This window comes from Melopsittacus undulatus, chromosome 3 (genome assembly GCF_012275295.1).
Source record: "Melopsittacus undulatus isolate bMelUnd1 chromosome 3, bMelUnd1.mat.Z, whole genome shotgun sequence".
NCBI lineage: Eukaryota > Metazoa > Chordata > Aves > Psittaciformes > Psittaculidae > Melopsittacus > Melopsittacus undulatus.
The window spans coordinates 58,637,585-58,658,806 of NC_047529.1; the positions used below are offsets into that span (position 1 = coordinate 58,637,585).

Consider the following 21,222-nt stretch of genomic DNA (forward strand, 5'->3'; position numbering starts at 1 on the left):
CTTTATCTCTCCCCGTCCCTTCCCGATATTAAACTTGTCTCTTGCTGTGAATCTTCCTTCTCTCCAGCCCGCCCAGCCCGCTGCCTCCTGAGTCCTCCGCTACAACCTTTGTACCTATTTTGACTTATTTTTTTCTCCCCTCCCTTTGATTTCTAAAGGAGTCCCCTCCAACCTGTCTGTAGGTATGTTTGTGTAACCAGACACTGAGAGTAGCTGTCTGCCGGGGAATTAACTCGGTAACCCCCAAAGCTTAGTTTGCATTCAATGGAGGTGTTTGTTTTTCAGGTTTAAACCTCCAGACGGGTTGAAGAAATCGCCCAAAAGGGACCACTTGGCAGATTTTGTTTCCTCCCTTGAAATCCCATTGGACGTGGAGCAGGTGGGGGATCGGGAGGGGAGATATTTTGGGGGGTGAGAAGGAAGGTGGGTGGAATGGAGAGTGTCCAGGGGCTGAGTGGTGCGGGAAGGAGGTAAAAAGGGCTTTAAAGTTGGGAGAGTGGAGCCGCGCTTTCCCTGTTCCTTTCCTGCGAGGGGCAGGGAGGATAGCTCGGGCTCTCGCTCTCGTTCGTTAAAAATAAATACTACAGAAGTTGGCAGATTTCGTAGTTTTAGAGAAGTGGAGTCTCTCCAGGATTAACGTAAAAAATGTTGATGTTTGAGGAACTGCTCTTGCTCAACCCGTAAATAAAGTGGAGATGTTGACAGTTTGTCTAGCCTCTGGTAAACGAGAACAAAAAACATTTAATTTCTTGAAGGGCATCAATAATTGTGAGGGTGGGAGGGAGAGGAAGGAGTTTAACTATTAACCTTTATCTGGGATCGTAAATGAGCTGAAACTCGTGTTTCTGAAGCTTCTTTTATGCATTTGCTTTTCTGTTTCCCCCTCTCTGCTTTCCTTCCCTGGAGATGGTGAAAGGTAAATGAAAACGATGATGCTCGCATTAATTGGACAAGCAGGCGATTTTATGGCTCGCCAGTAAAAAATAAACGTCACGGGAAAGTTGCTGTTTGTAGTGCAGGCGGTGGGAAAGTGGTCTGGAGGGTGTGTGTAGCTGGGGGATCGGTAAATCGGCGGTGCTGGCTGCGGGTTGAGCTGTTCCTTCAGGGATTTTTGGTTTTGTGCTTCCAGATCATTCACTTGAAGACGCCGGGGGACAATTTGAGGAAGGTAAGAGCCTTTTCCCCAGCAATTGCATCCTCCGGGGCCACGTACTGTGTGTACCCGAGTATTTGCCTACTGCTCAGGCCCACGGTGCTCGGCAAATGCCGAGCTGTTGCTGGCCATGGTGTGCGTATTGGGAAGTACAACATTCTGTAGCAAACAGATAAGCTTTTACACACGGAGATGCTTGTTAAGCTGATTAATTTCTCCTTCCCAAAAAAGGGATACCTTTTATTTCCTTAAGTAAAATGTAGCTTAGGAAAACAGGAGATGAAGAGCTGATTGAAAAAGTTTCTGTTCTGACCATATTTTGGTATGAATTAGGGAAAAAAATCATATTCCCTGTACCTTCTTAATTAACGCTTTCCTAAACGTGTTATGCTACTTTGTAGCATGATTCTTGTCTGAAGTGGAATAAAATGACTGTTACTGCTTCTGAAAATAAACTCAGTGGAGCCATCAGAAGTTTTCTCTTTCCATTTAATGAAGTGAAAGCAGGAAATCTTAGGAAGGATGCAAGGGTGGGAGAGATAGGGGATCATAAAATTTGGCAGAGCAAGTGATGGGATGTCTTTGTGAGTTTGTCAGCATTGCAGTTACAAGCAAAATACGCTGTTCCAGTAAATGCAAATTCAAGTAATTTCAAAGGAAAATTGTTAAAATGCTTTCCCATTATTTTTCCTTATGAAGAACAGACTCTTTCACTTGACTGTCATTATTTTGTCATTCTCTTGTCTAGGAATAAAAAATACAAAGACTGAGTAGTAACTGCTTATTCTCATGAGTTCCTGTAGAAATCTGTACAGCACACTCAGCCTCAGTTCTGATGGAGGTCCTCTTCCCCCATCTGTCCCGTCCCCCCCCTTTAAATGAGTCCCTGCCAGCAACAAGTGTGTTGATGTACTGATCTGAAGGAGTTGGGCATGATGCCAACTCAAGCAATTTAAATGACATTGTTAATAGTGTCTCTATTGTCCTTATCACACAGTAGTTGTCTTTAATAAGCTCAGTGAACTTCCAAATGATAATCGTGGATGACAAATTGAGTCCTAGCTCCCCTATTCAGATGAACTCTGTTTTGCTCTGATTGATTGATAAATATTAAATGCTAATTACGGATGAGCTATGAGAATTTGCAAAATATACTTCTCCTGTAAATATGTGATTTCTTTCAGGCAAATAAGAGCCCGTTAGATTGTCTGAAGTAAATCTAAACACTGAAGTGTTCCCATGGATTCTGGTACTAGCAGTGCCATTTTCTTAATTCTTTCAGTGCTAATAAATTTATGTGAGGCATTGCATCCTGCAAATGAATCCTTAGCAAACACTTCAAAGTAGGAAATAATTTTACATAAAGAAGGTAAGCCAATATAATACATCTAACAAATTAAAACAGTCTGTAATTCCTGTAAAGCATTTTGGATGGAAGTGAAAATGATTGTTCCATCAATTTCAATTTGAAATAGATAACCTTTAAGAAGCAGCTAATACAGTTTCAGATCTGTGACACTGTCAAACAGTAAGCTGTTTCACAGTAAGAGTTTCAAAGTGTTTTGAGTACCTCTAGTACTCATACTGGCTTTCCACTTGTAGAATTAAAAGATTACAATCTGAAATTATAGATGAACAGTCAGAATATTACAATTGACAGATTAACTGCAGATTTCATGTATGATTCCTTAGATAATGATTTTTACTTTTTGAGAGATTTGATTCTAAAAATATCTTTGCTACATCTCATCTTCCTGATTTCCAAACCTGCCGAACCTTGCCAAAAGCCTTCTAAGTGCTTGTGGTCTCAGCAGCTGTTAAGAGCTTGCTAAAGTATCTAATATTAATAATAATGTGTTTCATGTCTTGTGGCTGTGATTGAAATAGTGCTGTGTGCTTAACTGATAAGTTTGGAAATGCTCTTCTTAATGGCAAAGGTTGTATTTTTGAAAATTAATCCAGGAATGCAAATGGTCTAATGTCACAGATTTGCTTTCTTGTGGCTTTGCAAAATTAACTCCTTTGATACTAGTGAAACTGATTAGATTCTGTCTTAAAAGTAACAATAGATAAAAATGATCAGTTACTTTCCTAAATTCTTTGTACAACTGAAGATGTCTGTCAGATTTATTTATTTATTTTACTTTGTGTGTCAACAATCATATTATAGCAATAACAAAAGTTCTTTAAATGACAGCTTTTGTAAAAGTGAAAGACTCTACCTGAGATCCTACTGAAAACTTATAATGAAACTCCTACAGCCCAAAGAATGGGGTCAAGAAGGGAATGTGCCTTTATGTATATATTCACAATATATTAGTTTTGTTGATTTTGGTCATTTCTCAACAGTATGTAGCTTTTCTATACATTAAAATTAAGTACTTAGTGGTTCCAAGTAATATTTAGAAGACAGTGATATGAAGACACAGTATTTCTAGAAACACTTTTTAGCACTTGACAGGTCACTCCTCCTTTTTGGATGCTCTGAAATGATGATAATGACTTTCCGATACTCAGGATGTGAAGTTAAAAGCAATCTTCTTTGTTAACCCTTGTAATTTATGAGGTTTTTTTCCCCTGTAGTCCTCCTCAAACCTGATAGCCCTTTCAGTTTCACAGTTGGCCTCATGTTTGACTTTTTGCTTTGAAGGCTTGTCGGGGTTTGCAGTTGTACTATTCCGTGCGGGCCTGGGTGGCTGTGCTTGAAACCATATGGGTGTTAGTCGTCAAGAATTGTTGCCACCCTTCCTGATTCCTCTGTCTTATTAAAAACAAAGCTAAAGATCTCTTCATTAGCAATGTATCACATTAGAAACCACATGTTAAGCATCATATACTTGTATAATGACATTTAGAAACATAAGGCTTTTAGAAGATAGTGGAAAGATAAGACTTTGGGTTTGGGTTTTTTTTGGTGAAAACTAGGCACATCAAATGCACAGAAGTGTTTAGGTTCAGAAAGATTTCCAGATGTAGTGTGTCTGAAACATTTCTCTCTAAAAATATCTTTTATGCTCCTTTTTTTGCTTTGTTCAATACTTAGGACCTGAAATTGCTGGCATGCATAATAAGCACAATCTTACTACTGTGAGGAATGCCACAAGAGTAACTGGAATAATTTTTGGTAAAGCAGTGCCCTGTATTAGCAGAATGGACTAACCCTTGTCTTTTAAGCTCCGCAGGGCAGGGAATTGTCTTCAAAGTATTTTCTGTAAAGTGCCTGGCATGCCTGTGTGTGTCAAAACATGATAAACAATAACAAACAGTAGTTGACAATTTATGTAGATTTATTTTTTTTTTTTTAATTATTATTTTGGAATTTGCCTATAGGGGACTTTCTAGCAAAAAGAAAAATGCCAGAGTGGCTTCCAGCTGGGACAAGATGTGCTCTGATGGCGAGAGAAGCTTTTAATCGGAACAGAACACACATTTAATCGATAGTATCTTCTGTGAAGCCGTCGGGCCAAAACATCAACTGGTGTAAATCAGTGTGTCTCCAGTAAAGTCTGTGGAGACACAGCTGACTTACACCAGATGATGTGAGTGTTCTTTTTGGCTTTAACAATTTTCCTTTAATCTTCTTGCCACTTAAACTTTTACTATGATCTGCCCACATTCCAGAAGTGTGGAAGGAAGATGGGATAACTTTTCCTTACTTTCCTCCTCCTTTAAGCCTTTGGTGTCTTCTGTGTGATGATGTATGCATTTGTAGTTATATATGCTCTAATCTCTTCAAGCTTGTGAAGGTAGGTGTCCTACCTACTTATCACACCTGAAAAGGAGTGCTATTATATTCAGAAACTCACCAGTCTTGTGTAGCTTGCCAGATGTAGGTGTATTGTAAATAATTTCTTTGCCATACTGAATTTGTGATTACAGGTTCCTAAATACTGTTATTGGAAACCATCTCCTTAGCAATTTGTGTCCTGTGAAGAAGTTTAGAAGCATTGCCCCCCACATCAATTTCACAGAATAATTTTATTGTGTCTGCCAAGTGTCTTAATGTTTTAGTTGCTGTAATGCATCATCCAGATGAAGTAATTGAAAATACTGAGTGTGTACATCTAGTGTGGTGGGAAGACTCGAACGATATTTGGGTAGTAAAGAGGAGAAATAAATAATTTTTCTTTATCTTCCAAGCCTCTAATAAACATTTTTGAAGGCAGTGTTAGTAAACTAGCTCTTGTTAGACATGGGAAAACTGTGTTTGAGCAGAGAGCCACTAATTTTCAAAAGTTCAAGTTAATTCTTGTTCTTTCCTATGGAAGCATGATGCCATTTTTGGAATTTCAGTATAAATTTTTTTAACAAAACTTGCTTTGTTAAGTAATGCAGAAAAGTAATCAAGTCTTTTAGGTGATTGCCCAAAATTGATGGTTCTGAAGACAGATGGGACACTTGTGTGTGTGTGTGTGTGTGTGTGTTCAGATTTGGAAACAACAGAGAAATAAATCCTAACACGAACAGCAGCTACGAGGAGAAATGTGAATAACTGCCTATTCATGTATTTTTGCTCAAACGTCTTGTCACCCTATGCCCAGTTTTTCCTGATCTTTATAAACTAATAGTATCTTCAGGGGGGGAAGTAATAAGATGAAAATATTGTGCCCAGATGCTGCACTGCAGCAGGTCACATAGAAATGATGTCTGTAGAGCCTGATAAAGAGTGGATTCTGCAGATGGAAATGAGAACACTCCATTTCCTTTGAACTGACTGGAAAGTTACCTTCCTCGTCCCAGCTTGCCAGTTCTTCCAGAGCTATAAAGGATCATAGTAACTAAGCCTTTCACCAGTATTTTATTAAAGCAGGAAATACATGTAATTACAACATTTCAAGTGACTCCTAAAGATGTGAAGAAAACCAATAATATATGCACTAATTTTAGTTCTTACAGGCACTCAGATGTCAATTTCATTTTTGTTTGTAGTTAGAAAAAGCTTTGGATGGAATCAGGGCTGCAAAAAGGGCAAGGGTTGATGCCAGAAGCATAAAACACATTTCAGACCCTATCTTGATTTAATTTTCCTTTGGTGATGCAGTTTTTGCAGAAAGTGAAAATACTCTTAACAAAACTCTGTACTTGATTGTAAGGCTTTAAGGGTTATAAGGTTTGGCCATTTTAAAAGATGTATCTCTTCAATATACTTCCAGCTTGTGCCAGAAGACATGCTTTCAGGCTTTTTTTTTTAAAAATCTCTTTTATTGTCAGAAACGCTTTTCAGGTCTTGTCTTAGTCCTAGTGGGGCATCAGCTCCAATTGAGTTATGACAGTTTATAGCAGCTGGACTGACTTGGGAGCTTGGTCCTGCTAATGCGTCATTCAGTTAAGTCAGATTTCACAGATAAGCATGTTACAGTAAGGAAAATTGAACTTCTAGATTTTTTTCCAAGGATTTCCTGAAAATACAAAATTATAAGAGGAGAGGGAAGTGCTCTGTTATTTCACTCTTTTTAATGGTTTTCTGTATGGTATTTACAAATTGCAGCTAATGATGAAGAATCAAATGCAATAAACTTATGTTGTAGATTGCTATGCCTAATAGTGTTTTTAGGGTTGTATATACTTTACTAGTATTTAATTTATCACTGAAAAGAATTTCTCTGTTCAGCTCCTTAAGATTGTAACAGCAGCTTATGAACTGGGGAATGATTTCTGTTATATATTTTCAAGTAATTTTTTACCTCAGATGAAATAACAGAAGTGTACAAAAGGCAAGAGGTGGATGTTGTGAAGTGATTTAGAGCAAGTAAAAAGAGGAAATATTTTTTTTTAAGTGGGGATCAATAGAACTAGAAATTACTGCTTTTGTGTGAACTTTGTTCCTAAAGTTAAACCTACCCCCAAAGCATTTTTTGTTTTGAAGGTTTATAAGTAGTGTAAAACAGTGGAAGAAATTACATGTTGTGGGTTGCTTTTGTCTGTACTGAGTATTTTTTAAGGCTAGATCTCAGAGGATTTTGTATACCAACCTAAATGATTCTGTATTAACTACAAGTCACTCCTGGCCAGTTGCAGAAACTGTGTGATGCCTAGTCATGGAAGTTTTTTGTTTTGAAACAGAACTTTTTTCTTTTCTTTTTGCTTCTGTATTATAAACAATGTGAGTAGTATGTTGGACACACTACACTGAATAGCAGTACACCCAAAAGTTTGGTAGATGGTGAATTTTATCCTTCCACTCCTGTTCTGCAGTGGTGTTTGCACAAGAGAAGTGTCCAGTTATATGAATCTGATTGCACTGGGAGGGGAACACATGGGATGGTGCAGACAGAAAGTTGTTAGCGTGGGAGTGCTTGCAAGATCAGAGCCTTGTACTGTAAGTTGGGTCTCATGATCTGAAAATTAAAGCATATTAACATATAAGCTTAAAAATAGTTGCCCTTAATTTAGATACACATTGACAGAGTCCTGAAGCCTTCTAAGTGCTCTTCTGCTGTGACTTTGTATGCTGAGTTACCTATTGTAGAATGTACTAATGAAATAAAAAAAAAACCTGATCAAAGCAATTGTTAGAAATGTCACTATTTGATAAGATCATCTGCTGAAAATAAAGGGGGAAATGATATCTGACTGAGGTAAACCCAGGTAAATAGCTTTCAGCTCTGCTTTTGTTATTGAAGAAGAAAAAGAAACAATAGATGCTGTTTGGAGTCAGAAGCTGCCCTTGTAACCTCTGCTGCTCTTAAAATGCCTGAAGGTTATTGCATGGTTCATGGTGGCTTTTATCCTTGCAGTTCAACTTTTAATTTTATAACAAAAGGAGATGCAGTAGCAGCCTGCTGATAAACACCATGCAGAACAATCAGAGAAAAATGGAAAAATTCCTTTTTCCTTCTTTCCAGTTACTGGCATATTTTTAGCAGAAGGAGAAAAACACTGACTCCTATGTTAAATGGCCAAAGCTGGAGACTGATTTTTAAAAAGTAGAAACATTATTTCTGCAAGGATGGGATGTGCATTTGCATTCAATAGCCCCAACCCAAACATATGATTTGTTGCATGCTGTTATGGGGAATGATCCAAATGTCTGCAGGGGCTGTACCTATTTCAACAAGATTTCTACTTCTTGCTCCACTGGCAAAATTGTGTTGAGCTAGCCTTAAATGCAGCATTCTCAGCTGCCTGCCCAGAAATGTTCCTGCAGAGCATGAGAAGCACCCTTTCTCTGCAAGCTATGAAGCAGTGCACAGTCTTAAGTAAGTAATACAGACGAACTTCAGCCAGCGCTTTGGTGCTGTCCTAACATGCGCTGCTTGAATTTGTTGGTGTGACCGTTGCTGGTGTTTAGAATGCTGTGTGTGATGCATTGTACTTGGATACCAGTAGGATCAGAGAAGGGGTCAACTTCTGAAGGTATTGTTTCCCGTGCAGCTGAAAGTAATGGAATGTAGCAGTTTTAGGAATGTACACCTGTGAGTATATAATAAGAGAGTATCTGTTTGTGTATTTTCACCCCTGACATTCAGATCAAAGGTCCCCTAGGTGGTGTTGTGGTAAGAAAAGGGAAAGGGGCCACATGGCTTACCAACTCTGACCTGTCCTATTGCTCCTTGTTTTCAAGTTTTCACTAGAAAGTCAGTCCTGAGCCGGCTTTGATGAGGTGGCTTACTTTCAGGGGCTCACTTAATGCATATGGATATTCTGTTCAAAAAGTGGCAAATTTAGGTCTCACTGGTTAAAAGAAGAAATGGTATCAGCAAGTGCTGCCACTTAAATATCAAAATTGATGCCCAGTCTTGCACTGGAGGGTGCTGGTATGTTGTCACAAGCACTTAAAAAACCCCATTGTGTTTTGAGGCAGTGAGCGTGACTCCTGGATGACTGATGCCAGAAAGGCTGACAAGCTGAGAAACATCTTGAAGCTTTTACAAACACATACTGGCTTAAGCATCTTCGATCCTTTACAACTACATGCCAGCTAAAACAAAAAGCTGAGGAGGAGCTTGTCTCTTGCCTTCCAGCTTGCTTACAGCTAAAGGAAATGTATCCCAAACGGAGGAGACTCCCCCAGGCCCTGGAATTCGATTAATTAATCATCACTTTCAGCCTGCTCATTAAACAGGTTTTCTTTTCTTACTTGGGCAAATGAAAAAGATGATTACACCTGGGAGAAACAATGACACCTGTTAAACCTTCCTCTATTGTTAAGCACAATTAAAAAAAATACATTTAATTTTAGATTTAGAGTAAGTAGAACTATGCTTGCTTTCTTTTTGCATAGGTTATGTGGAATTGTGCTGGTACATATTTATATCAATAATGTATGCCATTATGCGTGGCAGTATTTCTTATCTTCTTTAACTGAATTTGCTTAACTCAGAAGTACTTTTTTATTTATGAAGGTAGAGAGTCTCTTAATGTCAAATTTTTGCTTGCTTCCATGAGACATCCGACTTGATTTCTGTATAACAGAGGTATTTTACATGAGAGTCAAAACTATTGTCACCAGTGGTTTTCTGCTTCTGTTGTGTTAACATTTTGGTCATGATAGACGTCTTGGCAGCTTATGATGTAATTTATCATGTTGCTTCAGTGCTGGGTCTTTGTCAGCAACAGGGAATTTCAGGAAGAATTTTCCATTGGCTCAATAAAGCCAGTAGCAGCACTGTGAGAATTTTACATGGAAATCTGAGCGTGGATAAAGCTTAAGGGAACTACTTGCATGTCTGATTTTTGGGGCACATTTGGCAAGAGGTAGTAAGCCAGGGGTGTTGGGTGATGGTGATCATCAAGAGCTTAGCTTGCTGTCTGTGCTCAATATGTGTAAGACCTCTTGCAGGCTTTTCTCAATGTGTTGTGTAAAGTTATTAGCACTTTGATAATACACATTTTTCCCTTTCCCTGTGGTCTCGCAGCTCCAGTTTGCTCTGGACAAATTCCTGGGGCACATTGTTTGCTCCCTGTACTTAGGCCTGGGAAATCGGTATCTTACTAGGCGATAAAGATTGTTCTTCAGACAGTCTGATTTAAGATACTGTTTCTGAGATTGTCAGAGTATCTTTCTGGTTTGCTTTATTCGGGTTTATTCCACAGAAAAGCACAAGCTGGGTATAATTTGCAAATATTTACTTTACTTGCACAGTTTTCACAGTGTGTTCTCCCAGTCGAAGGGTGGGGAAAATATGCAATAAGGCCTGTGACACCATTTCACACAACCCATGGCCACATGGTTTTACTTTATTTTTGTTTTCTGTTGGCAGACACTAAAGGGGGTGCTAATTCGTGGCCTGCTAATTTTGCTTAGAAGGTCTATTCAAGCATCAGCACAAAAAAGGGTTACCAGCCTTGCTGCTGTCCATGGCAGCTGTGGTGCAACAGCAGCACGTGCTGCTATGATCACAAGGCTGGACTGTTGTAATCCCTTGCAGTAGAGCCTGCAGCCCAGCTTCTCCGTCACTTGCCCACTGCCTCTCTGGAAAGGAGCACCATGGTTGCTTGTTAGCCAGTGGTACTGTATACTTGCAGTGTCAGCCTTCTGTGTTTTTGAGGGGTTAGCAAGCTATGAAATAGTGACTTGATTTTAAGCTGGTGCTGCTGCGTGTGTTTCAAAGCTACATGGCAGGACCTAATTACCTTAAATATGAAGCTTCAGTCTGAAGGATGTTTATCTTCAGATGCTAATCTGTTTAATTTTCCCACTGTGACAGTGGCTACCAGCAGGGGTAGTGAAATGTTTACCTACTGGACCCTGCCCCAGCCCTTCGGGTTTGCCTCTAGTCCATCCTCGGTCATTTGATCAAAGTGGCATTGTTCCAAAAGGTGCAGGTCCACAACAGTTTCAGCGCTCTCCTTCCAGTTCTTGCCTTCTCCCTTCCTCTAAAGCTGGCTCACAGCTGGTACTGTGAGCTCTCTCTGTGGTACTTACAGCTCTCAACCTGCAGACTAAGCCACAGAAAATCAAGTAGCTTTCTGCAGGGTTATCTCCCTAAACTGGCCTTTCACGGGAGCCGACATGCTCCACCGCCAGCAGCAAAGATGTGGTGGGAGCAAACAGCTTGCATGAGTAGCACAGCCTTAGCATCAGTATGGTTTAGTTCTCTTGGAAGAGTTGAAAAAACGCAGTTTTTCCCTAGCACTGTGGCTATTACACGTATTTCTAAGCAGGAAAGTCTTTTCATTGTTTCATCACATGTCTGTACACATGAGAGTGAGACAAAAGCTAGGGACATTTTATGCATCACTGTTAAAGGGACAGGGAGGTGGGCATGGGGGGAAGGGAGGCCTGTTTGTTTTAAATGTTATAAAAAACCTTGTGGTTGCCAGTGATTGAGAGCTGACCCATATTGTCATGTTATCTTTCTTTATGTTTGGAGATAATATATCAGCATAGCAATTTTCAAACTAGGAAACTTAGAACAGGAACAAGGGTGCAGTCCAACCGGCTCTATGCCTCTCTTCATTCCTGCTTTCTGCAAAATACTTGGCAATACCATAGCAGGCATTTTTGGCTAAGGCAAGGAGTCTATTTGCAGTATTTACGTAAATATTTTTTTTTTTGAGGAAATGCCACTCACTGTACTTCATACTTAAGGTGATCAGCCAGTGGGAGAAAATGAGTTTGTTGCTGTTTAGCTTGCTAAAGTAAATAAATTACTTTCTGCTTATGATTTTTCCTTTAAAATACTTTTAAATGTCAGAATTTTTTATCTTACTTCCCCCCTCTCTTCAAAACAAGGCTAAAGAACTTAAGTAGGAGCTGTCTGAGTCTGGAATTTGGAATGCTAATTCTTTTATTAAATCTATTTGCTTATTTGGGTTATCAACTGAAGAACTGGGGGAAAAAAAATGAAAACCCCAAACCTGAGTGTATGACATGCATAATTTAAAAAAACCCCAACAGAAGTCTAATTAAAATATCTTGCCCTGCCAGTTGCTTACATTTTCATGTATCTCTTGGTATATGTGATGTTTAAAGCCAGCAAAAATAACTAGTTAAATAGAGTTCAAGGAGAGGAAGAAAAAAGTCCCCAGACAACTTGGAGAGAAAGTTGGATTTTGATACAAAAATAAATGCAGCAACAAGCATAATGCCTTCTGTCTTCAGAGTAATGTTAAAAAGGGGTTGTTAACGTTTCATCCTCAGAGGGGCTTTGTTATATTTCAGTGATTCCTTGGATAAAGTGATTTTTATGTTTTTCACTTATATTTAAGTGGGATTTCTCTCAGATAAACAAAGTAACACACACTCAAAGACTCTTTCTGCCTCATTTAAACACCCCACCTTATCAAAACTCCATTTCCATGAGTGATGGATCTTGGCTCTGGATGGGAGACTGAAGTATTCAATTACCTTATTTTCATGTGCTAATGAAGCAGAATGTGGCTTTAGGGGGTTTCTTTTCAGCAAGGTAGCCTGTTTGGTTATGCACATGCTGCCTTCTTATGTTTCCTTCCACATCTCTGTCTACACTCAAGCGGTGGTCTTAATGGGCAACAGTGGCTAATCCGTCTGCGGGACAACAAGCCTTGGCCTTCTTCAGCCCAGCGGGAGCAGCCCTAGCCTGTAATTAGCGGAGCCATCAAGCCAACTGTTTGGCTCGAAATGACTTCTTTTGGCACCTCTTGCAACAACTTTATATGCTGAAAATCCGTGAAGGTTGGTTTTGTTTTTCTCAATTTTCTTTGCATCACGGAGTGTTGATGTAAGCTCTGAAATCCTCACACCGAAGTGCAGCAGGTTTGTACTCTGGTAACTTCATTTCTCCTCGAAATGGGAAAGGTACAGTTTAAATGTTTGCTGTGATTTGTTCAGCTGAGTTTAAACGTGCAGGTGCATTTGTCACTGAGAGTCAAATCGTAGAATCGTAAGTTTGGGTTGGAAAGCACCTTCAAGATCATCCAATTCCAACCCTGGGCAGGGACACCTTCCACTAGACCAGGTTACTCAAAGCCCTGTCCAGCCTGGCTTTGAACACTGCCAGGGATGGAGCAGCCACAGCTTCTCTGGATAACCTGTTTCAGTGTCTCACCACTCTCACAGTGAAGATTTTCTTGCTAATTATTTAATGTAAATCTCTCCTCCTGTCAGTTTAAAGCCGTTCCCCCTTGTCCTGTCACTGCATGTAAGGAAATCTCTCTCCAGCATTTTCTGTAAGCCCCCAGATGGTAAAGGCAAATGTTTTTTATACCTATGTCATGCTGCTGACAATGGAAGAGAGATTTTTATTTAGCTCAGGCACTCATCAGTACTGGCATTCTCTGGCATCTTCTGCTTTACTTCTGTGAAGGTTCCTGATTTTAATACTCTTGAAGTTAAGCTTTTAATTAGTGCTTGGCTAAAACAGGACATTAAGTGTTCAGTGCTTTACATGATAGCTCCTTAGCTGCAGTTGCACATCCTTTTAGCACTGTATAATGAAAATTAACACGTTGTGGGGGTTTTCCTAGCAACTGCGTGCTAGCTATTACTGTGTCAGCTTCACCACAATGGATGATGAAGGGAAATAACCATCCAGCAATTACTCACTGCCAGTTATGAAGTTGAGGCATTGGAAAAAGGCAACCAATTTCCCTTTTTTTTCTTCCCCCAAAGAATGAAATGGAAGCATACACTGAAACATATCCACGTTTGGTGGGTGGTGTTTTGGTTTTGGAGGTTTTTGTGTGTGTGTGTAGACTTCTAAAGAAAGTGAAGAGCAACTTAAATATCTTTGGTAGATGTAAGAATAATCACCTTCAATTCGCCTGTAAAGCATTAACATGGGGAGCAATAGACTTTTAATAGAATGTAAGTTGCACTTTTTTTCCCCCTACGATTTATGAAGAATGTTCTTAAGAGTTACACAACGTTCTAATGAGTCTCTGCTCCCACTAGCTGATGGTAGCTAGTAAGTAAAAGGAGGAAGTGTAATAGACACTGAGTAGTAGTACAGATTTTTTAAGTTGCACCATGCTGCTGGGTGTCCTGGATTTTCCTGAAGGAAAAATAGGGAAAAGAAATGTATGAAAACAAAAATGGAAACCCTTGGATATTGTCTTGATATAATCTTTCACAAAGAACCTGAAGTAAGTGTGATGGTAAAGTCCTGGCATGAATTAAAACAAGTGAAAAAAGTAGGAGGCTGGTAATAATAGTCCTCAGTTCTCAACCTGGAGGAGATTCCTATTTAAGTGGAGCTTTAAAAAAATTGGTATTGGGAGTGGTGTGTGTTTAGGCAGAGAGAGATCAAGAAGCATCTGTGATAAGTGGGCTTACCTGGCCAGTGGGTTGAAGTTGTGTATGTTAAGGGTGTTGGGAGAGATAACCTGAGAAGTACCCAAGGAAATTAGGTAACTTAATAAAACACATCATGCTTCGTGGCTGAAGTATGTAGCCAGCCAGATTTGATCAGGGCAGTGATGTTACCGCTTCTCCTCCATGGAAACAAGGCTCCTTGTTCTGCTGCACCCCTTGAGCAGGGCTTTCGTGCAAACACCCAGGAAATTCACCTTCTGTGAAGGAAATTGCCGGCAATGCCCCACCTCACCCCTGCAGCCTTCGTCCCCTTGGGAATGGGAGAATTTCCATGCCTCTCCCTTATCTCTTGGATATCCTATCTCCGGAGTGAGCTGAGGAAAAATAAGGTGTGTAGTGGTAGCTCTGCAGAGTTACTGGCTACCTTTGGCAACTAGAGACATATACTGTGATCTGAACCAAGTCACAGCAGCTATTTTATCCTTAAATTTGTGGAAACAGTCCTGTGCTCTTTAGCTAGAGTTGGATAAAAGAGATTTTTGTGACTAATAACTTAGTTTGCCAATATGTGCTGTTCTGGAAAGCAAAGTAGTTAACTTGGTTATGAATTCAATTTGTTGTTCTGGTTAAGAGCTGAGAGTTTTCAGTTGCAACTTTTTTAAGCTTATGGTTTAATTATGCTGAAAGTGCAGCATCTCAGAACATCCCTTTCAACATATAACATATATTTTTAAAAATACACAGACTTTCTTTAGTAACCCTTGATGAGACATACTTTATTTCACATTGCTTAACATTATGAAATAGTCCCAAAACAAAACTTCTTCACTGCAGGAAAAAACAATCAACCAAACAAAGCCCCCCCAGACCCTCCTGACTGCTTAACTGGTTTGGAGACAATTCGCATGCTTCTTTCCTCCACATCTTTTTCTGTGTCACTTTCTTGGATCCAAGTTAGTAGAGTGTCTGGTATTTCTGTATGGCTTGAAGTTACTGAAGCAAACTTAGCAGAGTTTTGCGGTGTGGAGGGAGAAAAAGGGGGAAGCAATGTAGCAGAATGTTTCCTGACTCGAAAAAGTAAATTTACTTAGAGTGCTGCACTGATCTCAGCAAGAGCAGATACCTGACATGCATTGGAGCTGATAGCAAATTAAAAATGAACTGCATATCTATTTAACAAAAGTGTATCTCAGAACCATTTGTTACTTTAGTTACTTAGGCTGTTAGCTTGTTTCCCAGGTGTTTTTCAGTTGATGACATCTCAGTATAGTTTCTGATTTTAACTCCTGTCTCACTTTCTGGTTCTCATACACTAGCATCTTGCTGCACCAGTTTTGTTGGGAACATTGCAGAGGCCTTTGTTTCCATGAGTGTGTTTAGTAAGTTTTATAGAAATTTGTAAACTATTGTGGTTTGAAAAACTCAGAAAACCTACATTTTTAAACACTTTCCTCTTTAGAATGATTGTAGGAAAGAAGGAGGGGAAAAAAATGGTGGTAGAGGTGACATCTTCTACATTACTTCATATGAGGAGAAATGTTGAGCTTGCTTTCCAGGTAAATGTGTCTTGGGGACTGTGATATAGATAGCTTTGCATATTTAAATACACGTAACTTCTAGGCATCAGTCTTGTGTGAGAGACAGTTATCTTACTGAATCTTGCCTCACTATAGAGGGAGCTGTGAAAAGTTTATGATCATACAGTGTAGCTTTTGTATGTAATATGCATATACAGCATTACCATCAAAATTGAGTACTGAATTGCAGTATTCAGTGCCTAACAGTTCATAAGAGATTTGTGTGTATTGTTACTTTAGAGATGCGTAGACTAGCAGTCCTCCTTCTGCCTGGTTATATTAAATGTAAAGTTTATGTCTGCTAAGAAATATAAAGCCATCCATCTCAATTAACCAAGCAAGACCATGAAGAATTGAGAGGAAAGTACTAATACAGCAAAAGGGATTGAGAAGTCTGCCTCCCCAGTGAGTTGATTACAAACCAAAGATTAGCATTTAGCTCACGCTGCTACTTGCACAGCATTACTTTTATGGAGACATACAGTACCATTGAATTCTATTGTGGCAGCATAGACATGTGCCTTGGGGAAACTGAAAGCATTTACAATTTAAACCCCATACCACTGCATTAAATTCAGCCTGCAAACCTTCACACATAAGTAATCACAAAGCCACACTTAAGGCTGTTGTGTGTTCAATTTCACTTCAGCTTCTGAGTTACATTAAGGACCTGAGCAAGTAAGCCACACAGTAGCCTGTTCTTGAGGTGACCAGAATATGGTAAACGTCAGAAATCCACATCTGAAATAAGAGGTCACATGCTCTTTACCAAGCACAGGCAAAGAAAAAAGGCTCTTTGATGTGGCTCTAGTGTAGTATCAGCTTTGTCTCTAACAAGACCTCTGTGCTACAAACTTGATTTGTGTATAAAAGGCTGTACTGTTGGGTGGAAGGGTTGATACAGGCTTATTCTTCCTGTCGCCTCCACCCCGATCTGCCTTCTGCACATCTCGGGTGATCTCTGTTTTGGCTGGCTAAAGTCTCAGCCAGCTAGTCATCATCCCAGCCCAATCACCTAAAAACCCTGGATAATCCCATTCCAGTGTATAAACCAGAGCAGCCATAACAGTGATAAACACTTGCAAGACAGCTGCTTATTGCAGACATACATCCACTGGAGATGACTGCAGAGGCAGAGGGACCTCAAAAGCTGCTGTGCAAAGAGCAGCACTTCAGATGGCAGATGATGTTTTGGCATCTTCCTCTAGTTCCCAGCACATACAGCAGTTTCTGTACCTACAGCAGTTCTTAGTTATGCTGAATGTGTACCCCTTCTTAATATTAGCATTGCCTTTCACCCTGCTGCTACTTCTGCCCCTTTCTGTGCCTGGGCTAGGACATACATAGTGAGTACTTAAGGGTCCCTCTTTCATGCTTTCCTCTTTCAAAGTCCTCCTTTGCCCAGGAATTTTGTCACTGTAAAGGAGCTATAGTTTTGGTATAGCTGATCTGACAGCATAAAACAGATTGGTGGTGCTCTTCCAGTCATAATAGTTAACTAATTAGGTTTCTGTACATGGAGATGTGAATATGGTAAACCTTCCAATACTGTATTGTAGCCAGTGGATATGGTGGCAAAATGGTAAAGGCTGGAAGTCTCTAGCAGGGCAACTTCACTGCCGTTCTGCTATACTCTTTTCATGCTACCACTGTCTTAAGTGGTTTTATGTTTTGGAAAAAAAGGGTTAGGTGTTCTGCTAGGGAAGAAATGTCCTTCCAGTCACGTTAATGTAGTAGTTAAGCTGTTTTATGGATCATTGGTCCTTGTACTTCAGCCATGAAATGATGGTGGCTGGTTTGAGAAGGCCTCAGCTTGTATACATAGTGTTAGGGCATACATACTTATGTATACATACATATGTACACATACTTGTGTTGGGGCAGCCAGCAGGGGTGCATATGAGAAGGTTTTCACTTCCTTTGGGATTCAGGCTGTTCATAAAGATATCAGAAAATGGGATTTAGCAGTTAGTTAAGAACATGCTTGATTTGGTTATTGAAAATTAAAGGGGTTAAATATATTGTCACAGCAGAATAGCCACCCTTGTGGTGCATGGATTGGCATGCTTTTTTGGTGCAGTAACTTGGGGTGCTGTAGGACAGAAGAGTGGCCCTGTGAGCCCTGCCTTTCCCAAACCCCACTGCACTCAGAGGTGGACCACAACACAGCAGGGAGTCAGGCTTGCTCTGGGAAAACACTGATATTTCCAGTTCTGTCAGTACGGTGCTGGCTGCACTGGTGTGTGAAAGTCTTTAGTGGCCAGTTACGCAGTGTAACTGCTAGCATGACAGTGGCTGGGAAAACCACATATATTTGTACTGGAGGAAGGAGCTTGAGCACTGAGCTGCCTGTTACGGTTTTGCAGTGGAGAGTATTAGAATGAGAAGTGATGGGTGAGGTGTGCTTGGAGACCCCTCTTCCCACCCCGTAGACTTACGGTGCAGAGCTAGCATGCCAGGTAGAGCATTGTGCTCCTGGGCTGGAATGTGGTCTCCTTTTATTAACCTTCTGTTATTTTTCAAAACATATTGCAGCGTATTTGCCAGGCCATAAAAAATACGCTGTGAGAGTTACCGTATATAATTGCAGCTGGCAGAATGAAAAAGTCATCTTTGTGAAGGTGTATGTAGAGGGGACTGAGTTGCTTTGGGTTTTGATGTTTTGATGCGGATGTGCTTCCTTACAAAAGTTGGGATAGCATGCTTAAGCTCCTAGTGTAAATGAGTGGAAATTCGGCTCTCTGAGAAACATCTTCAAACAGGGGCTTCTAAGTCAGAATTGTTAACTCAATGTACCTGTGGTGCCCAGACCCCTGTCACTGCATGGCTGCGAGCAGAGTAACACAGCAAACAGAAAGACACCAGGGTAAAAGGTGACCATCGTGTTTCCTACACTGGCACGTGGCAGCACGCGTGCTCCCACTGTCTGCCTGCCCACAGCTGAGGCTGTGGGCTGTTAACAGCAACCAAAACAGGACAGGCCGAGGGAATTCAGAAGGCAATCTCTTGATTTGTGTTCTCAGACTCCTCCTGTGCCTGATGAGGGCTGTGCTAAGGAAAACAGGGCTGTTTATCAGGCCTCAGGTGTCACATGTCAGCCAGGTGTTGGTTTTCCCCAAATACTCTTTGGAAAGCAACACATAATGTACAGCAAAGGAGGCTATATTATTGTCCTTATTTATTTATTTATTATTTTAACAAGGCAGTTATTAATTGTAAAAGTTGTTCATAAAAGGACATTCATACCTCCTGGAAAACTAATTCACCCTGTAATCTTTTGGTTATATGGTTTAATATCTTCTTATGGTAGAGCATTGTCTCTATCACATGTTCACGTCACAAATCAGTTTGGTCAGTTCTAGATCTGCTCTACAGGCACTTCAGATCACAGATCACATGAGGGACTTTTCTTCCAGGTATCAACCTGGGAATTGTTCCTCCATGCATCAGAAATCTGGCTTTTCTTTTAACCTGGGTAAGGAAAAAAACGGAACCGATAGAAGTAGCTTATTGTTGTTAGCCATGAAGCAGCTGTGACCTTGTTTGTTTTGAGCTAGTTTTCAGATGAAGAAAGCATTGACATTTTTTTCCCCTCCTTATAGATTGATGGGTTGAAGCAGTCCTTGGGATTTTACTATTTTCAAAACAAAATATTTGACCTGAAAGGTAATATTTATAGCAGGCAGCTAATAGAAAACACGCTTGCCCTCTCTGTCTCTCTGTGTCTCTTGTCTATGCGTGTGTGCGCACTCTGGGTTCCCTCCTGGGCCTGACCTCTGCTGCATGCACTGCAGCTTCATTGACTTCGCCTTCTATTCCCTTCTGCTGATAAATGAATCACTGGAAGCAGCGGGGCTCGGTATGCAGGGAAGCAGGATGCAGGAAGTTCATGGCAGTCCCGTGCCATTCTGACCCGCTGCAAATGTTCCCTCCTGCCGGAGTGATGGATGGCACGGGGCTTCTGCGTCAGTCACTTGTGAACTCTGAAGGTCATTCGAGAGAACATACTCTCCGTTTGGAAAGACACCCTGGAGGGATGTTGATTTAGTGACATCTAGCAAGGACTGACCCTGTCAGTCAGTGCAGTAATGCTGGAGCAGGGGATGGTGTTAGCTTTGGGTCACTGGATCTAAACCAGGAAGATACAAAAGCTGGACTCCATAAAAGCCCTCCTCCATGTTGCTGATTGGATCTGGCAGGTGGGAAGGGGCTATTTTGGATGAGGTATCTGGCTGAAAGAGCAACTGTGGTCCCAGCTCTCTTGTAGCAGCAAGTGCTTTGCATTTAAGTGAGGACTGGGTGAGGTCTTCTTATTTGCTTGTAGACAGGCGCTCTCCCTTTTTTTCCTCAAGGAAAAAATGTTGGCGGGACAGTAGGGTCTCTAGGGAACTTAAAAATGCCCATGTAATTAGAAATGATGCCTGCAGTTTTTTAGGCTCCAGTTTCCTGTTAAGTTTGGATTTGAACAAACCTAATTTTCTCATGTTTGGACCCCTGTTGCATGTCAATAAATCTGTTATTGTTCAGTTAGGATTTGCTGTGGTGGGGGGTGGCTTGGTGGGATTCAGGGTAGGCATAGAACAGGCAGTGAGGTGTCTATATGGTTAAAACGAATACAGAGGGGTGGAAGCAAACGAGGTGCAACAGCAGCATTTGGAGTGAGGTGGGAAGAACACAGGCTGAAACAAATACAGTTCTGGTCTCCCTTCTCAGCCCCTACCTGAAATGCAGTGCCACTGGGCTCACCATTGAGATATTCACAATACTGTAGTCTGGCCAGAGCTGTAGACTTACCATATAAACGCGTCCTGTTTTTTCCAGCCAGACTTACTGATACACCAAACAGCAGTGGCTTCACAACAGTCCTAAAGCTGGAAACCTGACAAGAAAATCCAGCATTCCTCAAACGTTGTGAAGTTCCAGTTTTCGGCTCAGCCACTGCAGGTTCAGAAATAGACATCATATTCAGAGCAAGCTGGAATTTGAGTGAATTTAAGCTGAATATTTATTAAAGCTCTATTTAGACTGGGCCATGATGAGGCTGGATTGCTGAGCTACAGGCTGCAATCAACACTCAGTAGGAGGTTATTTAGATTAAATACCAACTGTCTTGGAATGGTGGGAAAAGTTTCAGACAGAAGTTCTATTTACTGTTTTTTTGGATAAAGTTGGTCTTGCAGTAAAATTTCAGGAATTCTGCTGGACAGATAGGTTTTCCTCCTTGAAGGAACGTTCTTCTTGCATTGCAATGTTCTTTAATTGAGCTACTCCCTTATATATCCTCGAATGAATACAGTTGGTATCCAATTTGCTCT

General features: G+C 40.6%; 1 protein-coding gene across 1 annotated transcript in view; it reads left to right on the forward strand.

Annotated features, from left to right (window-relative positions):
* Positions 1–296: 296 nt before the first annotated feature.
* PRDM1 (PR/SET domain 1) overlaps positions 297–21,222 on the forward strand; it is a 99,384-nt gene continuing 78,458 nt past the window's right edge. The window contains exons 1-2 of the mRNA XM_005154662.3: positions 297–379; positions 1,130–1,168. The gene's annotated coding sequence lies outside the window, so the exon portion shown is untranslated. The remainder of the gene's footprint in view (positions 380–1,129; positions 1,169–21,222) is intronic.